We start from the raw sequence: 12,321 nt of genomic DNA on the forward strand, positions 1-12,321 counted from the left end.
AAAGATAGTGTGACAGACCAAAGTTTATTTTTGCTACCTACACTTCCATTGCACTGCTTCCTTTTGTGTAGAAATCCTTCTCTTCTTCTTCTCCTTTAGGCAATTGTAACTTATTATTACTTCCATATTCCTCCCATAAAATTGAACTCTGAAAAGATCAGATATTATTAAAACTAGTACCTATCTATCCATCATCTATGGATGTATTCTCTACCTTAATCCAGAAATGACTCAACTGAACAAATAAAGCAAATCTATGTAAATCAGTGATTGTATATTCAAGGACTATTTTTAATTTTAACCCTAATACCTAACTGAAATAAATGCCTATTTTTCATGGATATTGGATATCAATTGATGAAGTAAGAATGCTTTGAGATATTTGGGGAGGGGCAGAAATTTCTGGAATGACTCAAGCAGTTGGCTGCTATCTTTTCAACTTAAACAGGAAAACAGTCCTCTTATCTTCCTTAAACTCCTAATTGCATCTCACGTTAATTATGCTCCTACAGCAGCCCCTTAATACAGATCTTCTGTGCACGTTTACGTGTGTGTGTGGTAGCTAGTGTGGGTAGTTTTTTCTCCTCTGCATAATTCTGTGCGAGCTGCAGATTTAGGTTGAATCCTCACTCTATAGGAGGTAAGAAGAGATAATGAATTAGTGCTTCCAACAAAGAAGATTATTCCGAGCGTCTTTGGAATAGGCAGAGAAGTGGGGCAGTAGGCTAGTCTTTTATTAAACACATCATATCTGGGATCTTCCTAAAAATCATTTCCCTAGTCCCTGTAAATTTAAGAAGAAAATATCTAAAATCTGGAAGTCTGCAAATTATATTGTTTTCAGAGTAAGGAACAGATCACAGGAAGCTATGAATAAAACCCCTCTTTCTGCCACAAAAACGTCACATGGTTTATTTGCTTAAAAACACACAAGGAGGGGTTGTGTGAGGAATTAGGGTAAAATGCAAGGCAAGAGAAAAACCATGCCAGGAAGATAGTTGCCAATGACCTAAAAGAGATGCCAAGTTAATTTGGGGGCCAATTTGTCAAACATTGCCTTTGAACTGCAAACTTCAGAACTACAAAAATTTCAGATGGGAATTATCAGGCTGTCTCCAGGAAACGTCTCTCAGATAATCAAGGTTATAATTACAACGGAGGTGATGAAACATGTTCTATAATCTACACTTTGGCTGATGCTGTCTAGTTAATTCAGCTAACATTTCTTTTTTTCCTTTTGCCCCACTATCTTTCCAAATTTGCTGTAAATTTCTTGGACTAGTCAGTTATACCATGTTGCCCACACTACTGTATAAAAGAACACCAGTGCCAAGAACCAAAGAAAATTTGTTATCAGGGGACCGGCAGCCTACAGATCACTGTGACTGGCGGAAGCAATTCTTGCTGTTGTTAAGAAATTGTGTCAAAAGCACTTACAATGAAGTTCAAATATGCTAATGCTACTAATTCAATTTGACATCCCAGAGCAGTTTCATGCCTGGACCTCAGAACCAGCACTGGGGTATACAGAGCTATTTATCTGTTATTTTAGTCATTCATTGGCCTAAGACATTTTATTGGAAAGCTACCGATTAAGGTAGGAATGGGAAGGTGGGAGTCAGGGAGTGGTGGTGAGGCTCAAATTAAGATGAAACTGTTAGTCATTCCTAAGACACTACCTTTAGGTGAAAATGTGCTCAGCGTAGTTAAAAATTGCAATGTTTCCATGGCAGAGTTTGATAAACAATTTTGAATTAATCAAAAGACTGACTCTCTGCACAGACCCTCTGATCTCTACAATCAATCCTGCTTTAAAATAAGGAACAGAATGCTGATCTTTCAAATCTGGGATAATTCCTCCTAATTCTTCAAGCCAGGATTGTGCCTAGATGGTTCTGTTTGTCCTAAATGGGGTCTACACTAGATGAGGATGAAATTGTGGACTTTGTAGCCAAATGATACTATATACATATAAGGTAATTCATCAATAGCATAGACAATATAAAATGCTTGCTGGAAGTACATAGGCAGGTAGGGGAGAGAAGAAATGAATATTTATTAAGAACTTGCAGCACTCAAGACATTTTATATGTGAAATACCTAGCTCAGATTTTAATTTAATCATCCATTCTGATCTCAAACCCTATTCTAAGTGTGTGTGATACAGTAGTGAGATAAACTGCCAAAAAACAAAAGAAATTCTGACCCTGATGGAGTTTGTTTCATGAAGAAGAGATAGACAAAGCAATAAATATAATAAATAACTAATCTAAATAGTAATGTTAGAAGCCAAAAAGTGCTATAGGAAAAGAAACAAAAACTAAAATAGGCTAAAGGGAATGAAGGTAGAGAAATTGCAGTTTGAAATAGGGTGTCAGGGCAGGCAGCCTCAAGAAGGCAGTATTTCAGCAAAGGCATGAAGGAGATGATGGACTATCCATACAGCTGTTAAAGGGAAGAATATTCCAGAGGTAACAGAGTGCAAAGGTTCTTAGGAGAGGTTGTGCCTGGGAATATTGAGATACTGCAGGGAGACGAGGGTGGGTTGATTAAATGTGGGTGGGGGGGGAGGGAGGGAGGGAAAGGGATGAGATCAAAATGAAATAGGGTCTACGTCACATGAGATTTTGTAGACCACCGTAAGAATGGTGGGGTTTATCCTGAAGAAAATAGGAAACTACTAGCTGGTTTTCAGATCTGGCATGTTTAAGAGGCTACTCTGTGAATCAGGGACTGTATGTAAAGGGGGAAGGATGGAAAGAGCAACATTATTCCGAAGCTTTTGAAAACACTGAGATGAGAGTTTACGGTGACTTCAACCAGGATATTAGTGGTGGAAATGGTATGAAGCAGTTGAATTCTGGTTCTGTTTTGCAGATATAGACAGCGGGATTTCCTGATTAAAGTCATGTGCAGGTGGGAGTTAAAGGGAGACGTCAAGCATGACTAAAGGTTTTGTCCCAGGCAATTGGAGGGATTAATTTTTTTTTACTATTTACTGAGCTATGGGAACAAATCTGAAAAAAACTGAGAGTTTATTTTTTCAGTGTATTATATTCGAGAAACTCACTAAACATTCTGATGGAGATGCCAAGCAACTTGTTGGATACATAAGCCTGGAATGCAGGAGCGATGGCTGGGCTAAAGTTATAAATAAAATAAATAAATTAAATAAAATTGTACCAGGAACCTGGATGAGAGAGCCAGGGAGGGAGGATAGCTCTAAAGGAGGAGAAAGCCATGGATTAAGCCTTGAGCCACTCTGAAGATAAGAGGTGGAGGAGAAGAGAGGATTCAGAAAGAGACTGAAAATAAACCGCTAGGAAGATAGGAGGAAATGCCATAGAACCCACTGCCCAGAACACCAGGATAAGTATTTCAAGGAGAATAATGTGATGAACTCTATGAAATGGTGCTGATAGTTTAATAAGATTAGAATTGAGATTTGAACATTGGATTTAAGTGCAGTAGAGATCACCAGTGACCTTCATAAAAGAAATTTTAGAGGAGAGGAGGGGGAAATCTTTGACTGGAGGAGGCTTAAGAAAGAATGGGAAGAGGGAATTGGTGAGAGCAAATAATGACAACCATTTGGAAGAGAATTTTTACGAAATGGTTCAAAATTGGGGCTCCCTGGAGGGGGAAGTAGAGTCAAAGGAAGTTTTTAAATTTTTTTTTAAATATAGGAGAAATGACAATATTTTATATGCCAATGAGAATAATCCAATGCACAAGCAAAAAATGAGGAGGTAGGAAGGAGAGAAGAGTCTGGCAGGAACGATGTCCCGGAGGAGATGAGCAGGATTTAGTGAACACGTGGGGAGGCTGACTTTAGACAAAGTCACAAAGAGTTCATCTGTGACCTGAAGGGAACACACTGTATCCGGGTGAAGATGCTGGTGGGTAGAGTGGATGTTGTATTGAAAGTCTGTGGATGTTCTCTTCTGGCTGCTTTAGTTTAACAGTGAAGAAGGACCATCATCACCTGAGAGCGAGGATGACAGAGGGGGTTTCAAGGAAAGAGGAGAAAGTGTAAAATAGTCATTTAGAAGAGCCCAAGAGTAAACAAAAGTGTGAAATATAGAAGGAGCATCTGGACCAGCAAGGCCCACCTGAGACTGTTGGTCGTGAATTCAAAGTTTAACCAGCCAGCAAGGTTTGCCTGTCTCTGGCCATGTTCAGACACAGAATAAACAAAATGTGCAGAGAATTCTGTGATCCTTATTTTTCTAATATTTAATGTGGCCTTTTGCCAGAGCTCATACTCCTTAAAGCAAGAAAAAAGAGTGACTTTTATTTCTGTTCAGTTTAAATGGTTCTGCCCCTTCCAAATAGTTAGCAATCCATTTAGATGGCGAAGGTTGCATGGGATAAAATGCCTCTCAGATGATATTCTCCCTGCCTTTTTTTCTAAAATGGCCTGGTGTACAGGATGTATTTTATTTAATCTCTGGGCAGTAGAGAAAATGTGTGCTCTTCAGTTGAGTTCTCGTCCCCTTCCAGTCTCTAGTCTCCTGGGTTGTCACATGCCCTGAATATAATGATAGCCTTGCCCCGCACGCATATGTAGGCAGGGGTGACCGTGGGGGGCAGTCTGCACTTAGCTTGCATTATAGAGTTGGGTGTCACACTGCAGGTGAGGGGTGCTGTTTCTCCTCATTTCCCATTTAGAACCCTGGATAGTAACCATCCCCCAGGCTGTGCCGCATCTACCTGGAACAAGGTCACAAAGCAGAGGGAAGTATGGAGGTTTAATTAGTCTTCCTGAGCCACTGCAGGGTTCCTCTTGACGTGAACGCCTGTTTGGAAACAAGCGGGTCACCCACAGGACTGTGTAGCAGTGGAAATTGATTCTGTAGCAGAGGCTGGTGAGCGCGGGCCAGCGGGTTGGATGAGGGACAAACCAGAGAGTCTGTGGTGCATCCAGCAGGAGCCTATGTGAGGCTGACTCAGCCAGGAGCACTGTTACTATCTGGCCAAGCATAGAGAGTAGGCTTCTAGAACCTTCAGCTGCAAATGCCGGCATTCACCTGTTGTTTGCAAGGAAAAATCTGTGAATAATAAATACATGCCTGGGGAAGGGGTGAGAAAGTGGAGAAGGAGGAAATGGACTTTGGAAAAGTTTACCAAAGTGATTAGTGATACTAATAATTATAACCTATAGATGAATAGTACTTATTTTTTGGAGATCTTTTTCATTATGGTCCACTTCCTCCCATACTTCCCCTGAATCTTACTAATTTCACTGGAAAAGCATAGCACTTCTTTCATGGAGTTTTATTTTAGTGTAAATATAGGTATAGTCCAGTGAATTTTCTTTTTAACATCTTTATTGGACTATAATTGCTTTACAATGTTGTGTTAGTTTCTGATGTATAACAAAGTGATTCAGCTATACATATACATATATCCCCATATCTCCTCCCTCTGGCGTCTCCCTCCCACCCTCCTTATCCCACCCCTCTAGGTGGTCGCAAAGCACTGAGCTGATCTCCCCAGTGAATTCTGATTAGGTAAATGAACAAGTGAATGAACGCTTCGGAGAAGATATAATGGAAAAGTCAGCGTTTTGAGCTAGACTCTGAAGGATAATAAATAGCAATGAATGAAACACAGCCACAGCAGCAGCAAGATCACTGGAACTAGACAGTATGGGGCACGTTGGAATAATAAGTAGTCTGCTACTTGCATAAGGTCACAGGACTTGTAAACCGACTTTGGTACAAATCTTGCTTCTTTCATTTATTCTCTGCGTGAACCTACAAGAGATACTTAACCTCTATGCACCTCAGTTTCCTAAGTAAAAAATAAAAATAATTTTACATTATCTTTCAAGATTGTTGTTAGGACTAAATGAGATAATTTATACATATATATAATTTAGCCCCAAGCAGGCCTTCATAAATGCTACATGAGAATTAGTCATGGAAATGGGGTTTGATGTAAAGTTTGGAATGAAATCAGGGCAGGACTTCAAAATCATGATAAATATCCAGACAGGATGTTATGCCACAGGTGATGGTGATGTGGTGAAAGTTTATGAGCTGAGAATGTTACCTTGATCTCAGCCAGAGACCACCACGAGCGCAGCTTTAGTTTATTACTCTTTGCAGTGAATGACTACGAGATGTTTCAGTAAGAGAATGTTAGAACTTATAGGATTTGAGTTTGGGTTAGGTAATTTTGGGGAGGAAGCTGGGCTTTTCTCTGGATTAAATGCTGTCAGGAAGTGGGGGTAAGATTGGGTATCTTTATGAATATAACCTAGAGGGAGAGAAAATTAGAGCAAGGATAAAGCTGTAATAGGCAAAGAACTGTGGTCACACATATTAGCCAGTATATGGGCTGTTTGGTCATTTTTGCAGTTTGGACCATGCTAGTGTTTTTCCCTGTGTTGAGACAAGATTGCCAAGATTTGTCTTGATCCTCAGTGTCCAAGAGTAGCCTTGTCTGATATTGATGTTCTATGAAGTTGTATGTGTTCAACTTCTGTGAACACGTAAGATCTAGCTGTGAAGGCCAGATCAGCATCCAGCAACACCAAGACCTAACAAATAGCACCAGACCATCTCCCAGAGGTCTGGGCTGCTTTTTCCTTCTCAAAGGTAAGGTCAATGATGTGTGTTTTAGGAGACATAAAATTGGTAGACAGGAGAGAAACCAGAACTAGATCCTCTTATACCAGGTGAGTGAAAATGAGAACTTTAGAGAACGTATGGGAGGACAGCTATTCACCCAAAATAGCGGATTACTTATCTATCAGAAACAGTTTAAATGGGATTCTTGGGATGTGTGGTTAGTTGAGCAGGAGTTCTAAATTGTCTTCAATGCTTCAGTTTCATAGTTCTATGCATTCCTTTAACATAGTTGATTAAAGAAGAGTTTTCTATTGTGATGGTGGTTTTAACCACTTGGAGCCATCCATATTGTCAGTTTAGAATAATACTTATCAAGCCTCTTTCTCCAGAACCCAAGAGTCATGCAAAACTTCCTGAGATACCACCTCAGTCAGGCAAGGGGAAAAGAAATTATTGGGGTTTTGCCCTCTTACCTGATACCAGCCATGAACAATCTCCCTTTATTTCTATCATATATCAAGTTTTTTGTAAGATTTTATTTAAAAAAAAAAACAAAACAGGCACTGCTTCCTGACATTTCAAGGCATGTGTAATCTAAAAATTCCATCCTGGGCAGAGCTAATTGTAGGCAGGTCTGGCTGTTGCTTCCTACCAGGCTGTTTCAAATGTAAATGTTTGTCCCAACTGTAGGCAGTCTTTGCCTTAGGTTATAGCAATACTTTGTTGAAAAGTGAACAATTATTCAACCTCAGCACTCACAGCAACCATCACTTTGATAGCTTTTCACCTCATTATGTTCCCAGTTCGCTCCATTATTAAGCAGAATGGTTTAAATGAAGAAATGATTACAGCAAGGGAAATGGCTTTTCAGTAGTATTTGCTTTATAAGTCTCTTGGTCTTCTAGCTTGATACTAATATTTTATCTATTAAGAGATATATCCAGGCAAGCAGACTTCTTGAGCTGTGTATAAATGGAACTAGGATGTTGGTTTTCATGCTTTCATATTACTAACACTGAAAATACATAAATTTTGTGTAGACAGAAGGCAGTCTCTCTACTGCTGATCCAAACTGCTATTTGTTCATATCAAACCCTTGCCCCTGCAGTGGAAGCACAGAGTCCTAACCACTGAACCACCAAGGAAGTCCCTTGTGCATAGCTTGTCTACTCTAGGTCATTTGCCAACATAATCTTATGTGCACATTATAAATATTATGTTGCTTTGGGTTATTTACTCCTGGTGTTTATCATCAAGTGCCTACATTATTATGAAGAACTTGACAACTGGACCATATTCTCCTTTCATCTAAAATCAGTTTTGCTTGTATGTATATGTGGGCCAATATTTATATAGTAACTTTGGTGCAGTTTCTGGCAACATATTATATTTAAAAAGATACTCATGTTCCCATTTTAAATTCTTTCAAGGATTTGTCATAGGTTCTAGAATAAAAATTGAACTGATTAATGATACCTATGAGGTTATCTGTGATCTGGGCCCATGATGTGTTTGATCAGCCTCACACCCCTGACACTCTTGATCACCATCTAAAAGGTAAGCTCAGTATTGGGTCACCAATGTTCTCGTCTCTTATTACCCTAGTGACCTAACCCAAGTCTCCCTTGACTTTGTATTTCATTGCATCCTTCTTTCTTAATGCCTTTCCTTTAAAACTCCTATTGCCTTATAAATGAGTACCACTGCATTATTAATCTATTCAAAATATGTATCTCATATCTACTAGCTTTAACTGACACATGACAATGGAAAGCGATTTCTCTCTTGAGTAGAGGCACATGCTTTCTATATACCCATAAACACCTGCTTACAGAGGTCAGTTCAGTGTCCACCTGACCAGGACCCCATTTAGATCTTCACTTCTTTAAACTAGAACACCAGTCAGTGTCTGCCAGCACCCAAACTCTGCTTAGAAAATTGCAATTCCTACATTTTTTGCAATAAAGCAGCAACTTTATTTAAAATCCTTGTGCTTCTTTTTCACATCTGATTAAGTTAAGGGAGGCCACCAGCTCCAAGAGCAGTCAATTTATGGGTAGATCAGAGGCTGAAGATATAGATAGAATTAAAAAAAAAGAAAGGTCAAGCAAATTCCCTCTCTGAATAATTTGAATGATTCATAGAAATCATTGGAAATCCAGAGGCTAAGAAAGCAATTTAAATGCCTAGCCTTGGAAATCCCTGCCTCTAAGAATAAGGAAATCAAGGAGAAATTGGCGAGGTTTGAAAATTATGCCTTTGTCTTACCATCAGGAGCATGGCGGGGAATGAAAGAAAAATAAAGCTAGACAGATTGATGAAGGTGGAGAAAGAGCTATGTCTGTAGAAAAAAGTTTGAGATTTGGGAAGATTTGCAGAACAGATAGGTAGAGAAAAAGGACACCTTGAATGCAAAACTGGGCAGAAATATAAAAGCAGAACAGAGATGCATGTAGGCAAATCTAATTCCACTTGAAGAGAGTGTCAGGAAGGGGTGAGCTGATTTTGTGGATATTGAATCAGGAATTGAGACTGGGCCCCCAAAGAAATTTATCAAGAGAAAGACAAGGACTCTCCATTAATAACCTGGAATTACTCCCCAGAGGCAATCCAAATACAGGAAACAATTGAGAGCCATTCTCGTAAGGCAACTCAAAATAAGAGCTATCAGGAAACCACCCCTTTAAGACTGGGGATCTATTCCAAGTGGTTATATAATATCTGGGATGATTTGAGAAGTAAAGACAAATACCAGTGTGGAATTATTAAAGCATTAATTTGCAAGCTTCAAATATTGTATATGGGGATGTAGCTATTGCCCTAGACAAATACATTGTAGAAATGTATGGAATTAGGGGTTATAAAGGCATAGAGAAGATTAGATACATTTTTTTTAAGGTGATGAGTATGGTCAATGCTAGATTGAGTCTAGCTCTTTTTGGATGTTAGCCTAATGGCTACTGTACTTATAGGATGTTGGTTCTGTATGTTGGTTCCTATGTGGTGGTAGATATTTATAAAATGTTGAATAAGATTAACGCTGTATATGTAGGAATTGAGTCCACATTCCAGGAAAAAAAGTGGTGAAGGAGTGGTGGGCAAAGGACAAATAGAGGAGGCTTGTTTTGTCTGTCTTTTTTGAACCCCTACCCTATAATATCCACATACATCTTTTTAGCGAGAACTGGGTCTCATGGCCAGTCTTGCTGTGAAAGATTCTGAGAAGTAAGTAGTTTAGCAGAATTGAGGTTCTATTAAAAAGTAAGATGGGAATAATGGATATTATGTTATAGTAAAAATTGTGTGAACAGTGATTGATTTTAGCAAAATTAGGACTCGTTTATTCCAAATTTCTCACTGTGAATGATCATACAAACAAAGTCCTAAGACTGTGTTAGCAAAAGAATTTCAGGGCCAGAAGACAAGGAGCAAGAAAAAGACAGGGAGACACTGAGATCTACCGAAAAATGCTAGTCCTACATGAGGTCAAAAAGTAGGTTTAAGTATCTAAAATCCAGCTGAGCTTTCCTCAGAGGAATAAGGACTCTATGGGGAAATTAGACCTTTGGAGACGTATTTCACTACTGCATAAAAGTATGTACCAAAAAGAAATCCTTCTCAAGACCCAAAACATGAAAGAAAATTAAGTAAAGAAGTGTCTTAAAGAGCAGATAGCTGAGTTATTGGTATTTATCAGGGCTCCAGGGGCATTGGTTTCATAACCATCAAGAACAGCTTCCTTGAAGTAATGGGCTGAGGACGCTTCTCCAGCTGTGGGACTGGGGAAACTCTGCCTTGGAGGCTCAAAGCAATTATATTGCAAGAATCAGTGGTTGCAAGAGCTGTGATGAAACTGGAGTAAAAATGCCTTCTAATCATGAAAGTGTGGGGCAGGTAGTGGGGAGGTTGTTACCACTCAAATCCCATACCCAGTACAGCACCAGGTCACTGGCTAGTCAATGTTCAAAGAAAAACTACAAATTAAGATATTTTTAACGTGCTAGATGAAAATAAACCCTGAAGAATGGGACTGCCGCCACTGCACATTTTGAACTCCCCAAGATCGCAGGATTATTCTAATGCTACCCACTGAGAGAGAAGAACTTTTCTGCAAGCTGGAGAATTTAAATAGTGCCATAATTAATTCCATGGTGAGATATTTCTCCTTACTGAATTTTAATCCACAAGTCTTGAAGCCTAGACCCCTGGGATAGAATAATTGGCAAAGTGGTGAGCCTGAAATGAAGAATTTTCTTGATTTTATCTATCCTCCATTGCTTAGATAGCATTAAGCCTTAAGCAAGAGTAACGTGAGTCTAGTTTAATTGTGTTTTTGGAACCTTCCTTTCGCTTGGGATAACTGCTATCAGGCCTGGGGATTGGCTTATTGTCTTCATTTTGTGAGTGTGTGGCTTAATGCTAAGATATTCCTTTGTTCCCAATGTATACTTTAGACTTTTTACAAATGGGGGCACATAAGAGACTTGGCAGGAATAATCCAATCTCAGAGGCACTGCAGAGCTACATCCTTTCCAGGGAGAGACAGACAGGTTGAAGCTGTTGAAATTCTTCAACTTCACTCTGGCATCTGATTTAGAATTCTGCTCTGGCTGAGAATTAGCAGGATTAAAAAAAAAAAAAATTGGCAGTGATGATTTCTGGACTAAAATGAAGATTTTGGACTACCTTTGAACTTAATATTTAAAGGCAAGATAATTTTGTTTTGGAATTGGTTTTAGTTACATATTAACCTGAGAATTTTGATCTTTGATTTCTGTGGACTTAGATGTGTAGGAACTTATTCTTGGCATTTTTGTTTCTCCCAGGTATATGATAATGAGGGGTGTTTATATTTAAATTTGGGATATCTCTGTATTGCTGACATCTTGGTATTAGAATGTTTTTATGCTGTTATTTGATATAACAGATTAACTTATGGTGATGTCATCTTGTACAATGTGGCTGGGCATACTTTGAGAATGAGTACACTGAGAATAAAGAATATTTTCTGCTCTAGGGGACAGCAGCGGCTTCACTTAACACGTGGTTCTGACCCATCTGAGACCCCCGTGGAGGCAAAAGCTAAATTTCTGGAAGCGGAAGGAAACTCAAACAGCAATAGTGGGTATGGAGGGCATGGACTCAGAATAGATAAATGGGGAATTCCCTGGTGGCCCAGTGGTTAGGACTCTGTGCTTCCATTGCAGGGAGCACAGGCTTGATCCCTGGTCGCGGGGAACTAAGATCCTGCAAGCCGCGTGATGCAGCCAAAAAAAAAAAAAAAAAAAGATAAATGGAATGGTGGAATGGTCTTCATAGCATGTTGCCTGTTTCTTCTGGGAGGAATGTCCACAGCCAGTGGAATACAGACCCAAGAGTTAAGTACTATCAAGAAAACAATTGAAATGTAACTGTAGAATTTCTAGTTTTTTCACCTCATTTTTCAATGTGGGAGGCCTTCTCTAGAGCAAGGGTCCCCTACCCCCTGGGCTGTGGAATAGTACCGGTACATGGCCTGTTAGGAACTGGCCGCACAGCAGGAGGTGAGCCGCAGGCGAGTGAGCAAAGCTTCATCTGTATTTACAGCCACTCCCCATCACTCGCATTACTGCCTGAGCTCCGCCTCCTGTCAGATCAGTGGCGACATTAGATTCTCATAGGAGCACGAACCCTACTGTGAACTGTGCATGCGAGGGATCCAGGTTGCGTGCTCCTTATGGGAATCTAATGCCTGATGATCTGA

Source organism: Eubalaena glacialis, chromosome 7, assembly GCF_028564815.1.
Source record: "Eubalaena glacialis isolate mEubGla1 chromosome 7, mEubGla1.1.hap2.+ XY, whole genome shotgun sequence".
NCBI lineage: Eukaryota > Metazoa > Chordata > Mammalia > Artiodactyla > Balaenidae > Eubalaena > Eubalaena glacialis.